General features: G+C 48.1%; 2 non-coding genes and 1 pseudogene across 2 annotated transcripts; all 3 read right to left on the bottom strand.

Annotated features, from left to right (window-relative positions):
• The window catches only part of LOC148270797 (large subunit ribosomal RNA), a 4,409-nt pseudogene extending 3,491 nt beyond the window's left edge, over positions 1–918 (bottom strand).
• A 324-nt stretch (positions 919–1,242) lies between these two features.
• LOC148270796 (5.8S ribosomal RNA) lies at positions 1,243–1,404 on the bottom strand. Its single transcript, XR_015825278.1, has one exon. It is a non-coding gene; the product is annotated as a 5.8S ribosomal RNA (ribosomal RNA).
• Positions 1,405–1,692: 288 nt separating this feature from the next.
• On the bottom strand, positions 1,693–3,632 carry LOC148270795 (small subunit ribosomal RNA). The gene has a single exon (XR_015825280.1). It is a non-coding gene; the product is annotated as a small subunit ribosomal RNA (ribosomal RNA).
• Between the last annotated feature and the right edge of the window lie 3,868 nt (positions 3,633–7,500).

The raw sequence follows: 7,500 nt of genomic DNA, 5'->3' as shown, positions 1-7,500 counted from the left end.
GTTTCAAGACGGGTCCTGTGAGTGCCCAAAACAAAACCACCGCCGACCGGGACGCGTCCCGTCCGAGAGCGCGCCACTAGCCACGGACATCCGAAACGCGACACCCGCGACGCACTGGGCGCCGGGGGCCACGAGAAGGAAGCCGCTGTGACGCGACGGACGCCCTCCGAAGGGGCGGACGCGATCCTCGTTCTCTACCGTCGCTTTAAAACTCGCCCCGGCCGTGGACGCCGCGGCTCCGCCCCGCGGAGCGAGGCGGGACAGCCGCACGGCGCATTCGACCGAGGCGCAACGGGTCGCGGTGTTATACTGAGAGAGAAGTGCACGCGCTCCGGGAGCCCGGCTGCGCACCCGGACACCCCCCGCCCCGACAACGAGTGCCGAAGGGCGGAGGTGTGCGCCGGGACGCGGGCTCCGACGGAAGACACGATGAATCTCTCCGTTCGCTCGTTTGAGTTCCACAGGTTTACCCCTGAACGGTTTCACGTACTCTTTAACTCTCTCTTCAAAGTTCTTTTCAACTTTCCCTCACGGTACTTGTTCGCTATCGGTCTCGTGGTAGTATTTAGCCTTAGATGGAGTTTACCACCCACTTAGGGCTGCACTCTCAAGCAACCCGACTCTGGGGAGAGAGACCGTCGCGGCCGGCTACCGTCACCACGGGCCTGGCACCCTCTGCGGGTAAGCGGGCCCCGTTCAAGATGAACTTGGACAGGCAGCCGTGACTAATGACCGCGCGTGTATATATTACTCTCCTCCCTAACGCTACATTTCCCGGCGGCCCGCCTGGGCCGCAGGATTCAGCGCTGGGCTCTTCCCGTTTCGCTCGCCGCTACTCGGGGAATCCTCGTTAGTTTCTTTTCCTCCGCTTACTGATATGCTTAAGTTCGGCGGGTGATCTCTCCTGATTTGAGGTCGACAACAAAAAAAAATTCATATATATATATAAATATACATATATATGAATAATGTAAACGCTCTCCGGTTTCGCACGGTACCCGCGCGCGACGCAGAGCGCGAAGAAACGCCCCCGCGCGCCGGCCCGTGAGGACCGGCGGCGGGTTTCACAGCGTCGTCGCTAGCTCGAAAAGCGTCTCGGGGGGACCGAGAGAGCGCGCCAAGTCAAATTTGACCGGACGTCCGTCCGGCGCTCGCGCGCCGGCGGACGACAGACCGGCAACACTCTCGCCGAATCTTCTCTCCGAAGAGAGAAGACGGCGAAGTCTGGTCGCATTGTGTGCGCGACCCTCAAACAGGAGTGGTCCGTCGACAAACTAAGTCTTGCTCGGACCGCAATGTGCGTTCGAAATGTCGATGCTCATGTGTCCTGCAGTTCACACTCTGACGCGCATTTAGCTGCGTTCTTCATCGACCCACGAGCCGAGTGATCCGCCGTTCAGGGTAATAGTGTTTTATGATATATATATATATATATATATATTGTTTATCGGTTGCGTTTTTTTTCTTTTTTCTCTATCGGAAAAAAAATTACATTTTTCACAGAATATAGCCGGACGCGGGAATCGGGCCGACAGACCCGCCTCCCGCGACACCGGCAGTCCGCGGTTCGCGGCGGCGCCCTAGGGCGAAATTCCGCCGCAGTGTTTGCTTATTTTGCGCTCTGCGCGTGTGTATAAATATATTTATACTATATAAAAGAATGAAAATTCATTTTATATTATATTTCACAGGAAATGATCCTTCCGCAGGTTCACCTACGGAAACCTTGTTACGACTTTTACTTCCTCTAAATGATCAAATTCGGTCAAACTTTCCGACGCGTCGGATGCCCGAGACGAGCTTCCGCGCACCAGTCCGAAGACCTCACCAAATCATCCATCGGTAGTAGCGACGGGCGGTGTGTACAAAGGGCAGGGACGCAATCAACGCGAGCTGGTGACTCGCTTTTACTAGGAATTCCTCGTTCATGGGGGAGAATTGCAAACCCCAATCCCTATCACGAAGGGGTTTCATCGGGTTACCCGGGCCGTTAGGCCAAGGAGGACACGCTGATCCCTTCAGTGTAGCGCGCGTGCGGCCCAGGACATCTAAGGGCATCACAGACCTGCTATTGCTCAATCTCGTGCGGCTATATATACCGCCGGTCCCTCTAAGAAGATTTTCATTGTACGCCGGTAGTGAAGACCGCGAAACACACTTCCGCGACGCGAACGCCGCAAGATGCGCGCCCGCGGACTCCTGTGATACCGGTTGCACGTCTATTTAATAGGCTAGAGTTACGTTCGTTACCGGAATTAACCTGACAAATCGCTCCACCAACTAAGAGCGGCCATGCACCACCACCCACCGAATCGAGAAAGAGCTGTTAATCCGTCAATCCTTCCAGTGTCCGGGCCTGGTGAGTTTTCCCGTGTTGAGTCGAATTAAGCCGCAGGCTCCACTCCTGGTGGTGCCCTTCCGTCAATTCCTTTAAGTTTCAGCTTTGCAACCATACTCCCCCCGGAGCCCGAAAGCTTTGGTTTCCCGGGAGCTGCCCACCGGGTTAAAATTATGAAACTTCGGCGGATCGCTGGCTGGCATCATTTATGGTTAGAACTACAGCGGTATCTAATCGCCTTCGAACCTCTAACTTTCGTTCTTGATTAATGAAAACACCTTTGGCAAATGCTTTCGCTTTAGTCCGTCTTGCGACGATCCAAGAATTTCACCTCTAACGTCGCAATACGAATGCCCCCAGTTGTCCCTATTAATCATTACCTCTGGTATCAGAAAGCCAACAAAACAGAACCGAGGTCCTATTCTATTATTCCATGCGTACAATATTCAGGCAAGTGTTAGCCCGCTTTGAGCACTCTAATTTGTTCAAAGTAAACAGCCGCGACGGCCCGCCTCGGCGCGCGGCCGCCCGCGAGGACGACCGCAACACACTGGCGGTGGACGCACCGGCGAGAAGCCCCGCAGACGTGCCTGTCGTACCGCATTCGGTAGACCGACACCGCAGGACACAATTTCAACTACGAGCTTTTTAACCGCAACAACTTTAGTATATGCTATTGGAGCTGGAATTACCGCGGCTGCTGGCACCAGACTTGCCCTCCAATGGATCCTCGTTAAAGGATTTAAAGTGTAATCATTCCGATCACGAGGCCTCGGACGAGTCCCGTATCGTTATTTTTCGTCACTACCTCCCCGTGCCGGGAGTGGGTAATTTGCGCGCCTGCTGCCTTCCGTGGATGTGGTAGCCGTTTCTCAGGCTCCCTCTCCGGAATCGAACCCTGATTCCCCGTTACCCGTGACAACCATGGTAGTCGCATAAACTACCATCGACAGTTGATAAGGCAGACATTTGAAAGATGCGTCGCCGGTGCTAGACCGTGCGATCAGCACAAAGTTATCTAGAATCATCTCGAATGGCGACGGACGGGGCGCGAACCCCGCCGCCGATTGGTTTTTGATCTAATAAAAGCATCCCTCCCGTTGCCGGTCAGGACCTCGTTTGCATGTATTAGCTCTAGAATTGCCACAGTTATCCAAGTAACTATGTACGATCTAAGGAACCAAAACTGATATATTGAGCCATTCGCGGTTTCACCTTAATTCGGCTTTTACTGAGACTTGCATGGCTTAGTCTTTGAGACAAGCATATGATTACTGGCAGGATCAACCAGGGAGCTGTTCATTTCTATATCGCTCCAGGATACGAAGGGCGTCTGAGGCGCGACGGAGTCACCCGCCGCGACACGCTCTTTATGTTCGCACCTATATAACTCACATTCTCGCTCGCTCGAGTTTGCACTCTCGCGATTCACGAGTCTGTTCGTTTTACTTTTAAATTCACTTTTTAACAAGTGAACGCTGGACCTGACGAGACGGACCACATGGATCTTCTCTTTGGCCAAAAATTTAATTCCCTTTCGTCAAATATTAACGTACGAGAGCGCACGCCTTCGGCGCGGCAATAGTGGGGACGTGGATTAGAATCCTACGACCGTTCTCGTTTTTGTTCACGGTGTTCTCTGCTTGCGCGGAACTCCAGAGTTTGTAACACGGGCGAAGTGCAATGCTCGCTCAGCCGCACAAAGGAGCTGAACGGCCACACGACGTTGATTTTCGCAAATGTAAAGCCGGCGCGGCATATCGGCCGCCGCAATGTGCGAACGCGGTGAAAAATGTATTTTAGCTAACGCCATGAGAGACGCGCATAATATACGTACGGCGACGGGTGTCGGCGTCTCGCACGCCGGGCCGCCAGCCATGCGGGGAGCCTACGCGCGTTTCAGGCGAAACGTAAATGAGCCGATGGGTAAAACGCGCGGTACGGTCGGGACTTGGCAAATTCTGCGAGATGATTTTATTTTTTCTTTTCTTTTTTCGTTTGAGAAGACGAATATGGAAAGAGATTATGATTGAAAAATTAGACTTATAATTTGGGTAGGAAATATTTTTGTTTTTTTTTTTTTTATTTTCTTTTTTTTATTTTTTTTTTTATTTCACATTCACATTTGGATCGGAAGGAGGGACGAAATAAAAATCGGCGGGGGTGCATTTCGGATCGTCGCTCAGTGAAGTAAACGAAAAATTTAAGTTTCACGCGGAGCGCGCTCGCGGCCGCCGCGAGACGTCTCGCCGGGAGGGGGCCTCGTTCTCGCATTAAAACTCGGCGAGAGGGTATAAAATATTTCTAAGTTTTTTTGTTTTTTTTTTTTTTTTTAATTTCACATTCACTTTCGAATCGGAAGGAGGAACGAAATAAAAATCGGCGGGGGTGCATTTCGGATCGTCGCTCGGTGGAAATATTCGATAAACGAAAAATTTAAGTTTCACGCGGAGCGCGCTCGCGACCGCCGCGAGACGTCTCGCCGGGAGGGGGCCTCGTTCTCGCATTAAAACTCGGCGAGAGGGTATAAAATATTTCTAAGTTTTTTTGTTTTTTTTTTTTTTTTTAATTTCACATTCACTTTCGAATCGGAAGGAGGAACGAAATAAAAATCGGCGGGGGTGCATTTCGGATCGTCGCTCGGTGGAAATATTCGATAAACGAAAAATTTAAGTTTCACGCGGAGCGCGCTCGCGACCGCCGCGAGACGTCTCGCCGGGAGGGGGCCTCGTTCTCGCATTAAAACTCGGCGAGAGGGTATAAATTATTTCTAAGTTTTAATTTTTTTTTTTTTTTTTTAATTTCACATTCACTTTCGAATCGGAAGGAGGAACGAAATAAAAATCGGCGGGGGTGCATTTCGGATCGTCGCTCAGTGAAGTAAACGAAAAATTTAAGTTTCACGCGGAGCGCGCTCGCGACCGCCGCGAGACGTCTCGCCGGGAGGGGGCCTCGTTCTCGCATTAAAACTCGGCGAGAGGGTATAAAATATTTCTAAGTTTTTTTGTTTTTTTTTTTTTTTTTAATTTCACATTCACTTTTGAATCGGAAGGAGGAACGAAATAAAAATCGACGGGGGTGCATTTCGGATCGTCGCTCAGTGAAGTAAACGAAAAATTTAAGTTTCACGCGGAGCGCGCTCGCGACCGCCGCGAGACGTCTCGCCGGGAGGGGCCTCGTTCTCGCATTAAAACTCGGCGAGAGGGTATAAATTATTTCTAAGTTTTTTTTTTTTTTTTTTTTTTTAATTTCACATTCACTTTCGAATCGGAAGGAGGAACGAAATAAAAATCGGCGGGGGTGCATTTCGGATCGTCGCTCGGTGGAAATATTCGATAAACGAAAAATTTAAGTTTCACGCGGAGCGCGCTCGCGACCGCCGCGAGACGTCTCGCCGGGAGGGGGCCTCGTTCTCGCATTAAAACTCGGCGAGAGGGTATAAATTATTTCTAAGTTTTAATTTTTTTTTTTTTTTTTTAATTTCACATTCACTCTTGAATCGGAAGGAGGAACGAAATAAAAATCGGCGGGGGTGCATTTCGGATCATCGCTCAGTGAAGTAAGCGAAAAATTTAAGTTTCACGCGGAGCGCGCTCGCGACCGCCGCGAGACGTCTCGCCGGGAGGGGGCCTCGTTCTCGCATTAAAACTCGGCGAGAGGGTATAAATTATTTCTAAGTTTTAATTTTTTTTTTTTTTTTTAATTTCACATTCACTTTCGAATCGGAAGGAGGAACGAAATAAAAATCGGCGGGGGTGCATTTCGGATCGTCGCTCAGTGAAGTAAACGAAAAATTTAAGTTTCACGCGGAGCGCGCTCGCGACCGCCGCGAGACGTCTCGCCGGGAGGGGGCCTCGTTCTCGCATTAAAACTCGGCGAGAGGGTATAAAATATTTCTAAGTTTTTTTGTTTTTTTTTTTTTTTTAATTTCACATTCACTTTCGAATCGGAAGGAGGAACGAAATAAAAATCGGCGGGGGTGCATTTCGGATCGTCGCTCAGTGAAGTAAACGAAAAATTTAAGTTTCACGCGGAGCGCGCTCGCGACCGCCGCGAGACGTCTCGCCGGGAGGGGGCCTCGTTCTCGCATTAAAACTCGGCGAGAGGGTATAAAATATTTCTAAGTTTTTTTGTTTTTTTTTTTTTTTTTAATTTCACATTCACTTTCGAATCGGAAGGAGGAACGAAATAAAAATCGGCGGGGGTGCATTTCGGATCGTCGCTCGGTGAAGTAAACGAAAAATTTAAGTTTCACGCGGAGCGCGCTCGCGACCGCCGCGAGACGTCTCGCCGGGAGGGGGCCTCGTTCTCGCATTAAAACTCGGCGAGAGGGTATAAATTATTTCCATGTTTATTATTATTTAGTTTATGAATTATTCATTTATTTATTAGGGCTATGTATAGCGTGTGAGCTCGCCAATATATGGCAGTAAAATTTTTATTGTCTTTGAATTTCCTAGAGTTTTAACCATCGAAAAAAAAGAAGATTGCAAATAAAATCAACAGACAATGGAAATTTGATGTGTATTATTTTAATAGATTGTTTATAACAGAAAAATACATAGAGAAATATGCATTTTTATTTTTTGTAATAAAAACATAAAATTTCCATTGTCTGTTGATTTTATTTGCAATCTTCTTTTTTTTCGATGGTTAAAACTCTAGGAAATTCAAAGACAATAAAAATTTTACTGTCATATATTGGCGAGCTCACGGGCTATACTTACGCCATTTATTATTATTAGTTATTATTTATATCAGCTGGTCTCCAGCTGGTCCGACGGTGCGAGCGTCCACCTTCGCTTATGTTCAATGCAATTCGGACACTTGGCAAATTTACCACGTGTTTTACTTACTAACGGATATTGAAATACATTTTATTTATTTATTTATTTTATTTTGTTTATTAAGAAAAACAACAGCAATACAAAGAAATATACACAACATAATAAAAAAAACATAAAATAAAGCCAAATCAGTTTTTCACATAAATACAATTATAAAAATCCAGTTCAGTTAAATATCAATTATAGAAGTGCATGTGTGCGAGTTTTTTTTTGTGTGTGAGGATGCGTGTGTAAAAAAGTGGAGTGTGGTTTTGGTAGGTATGTGAATATGTGTGTGATTGTATATGGGTGTGAGGGTAGGTTTAAGGACAGGGT

This window comes from Micrasema longulum, unplaced genomic scaffold, assembly GCF_059751315.1.
Source record: "Micrasema longulum isolate JH-2025_06_02 unplaced genomic scaffold, ASM5975131v1 h1tg003394l, whole genome shotgun sequence".
In the NCBI taxonomy this organism is placed as follows: Eukaryota; Metazoa; Arthropoda; class Insecta; order Trichoptera; family Brachycentridae; genus Micrasema; species Micrasema longulum.
This window is presented reverse-complemented; position numbering and strand designations above follow the sequence as displayed.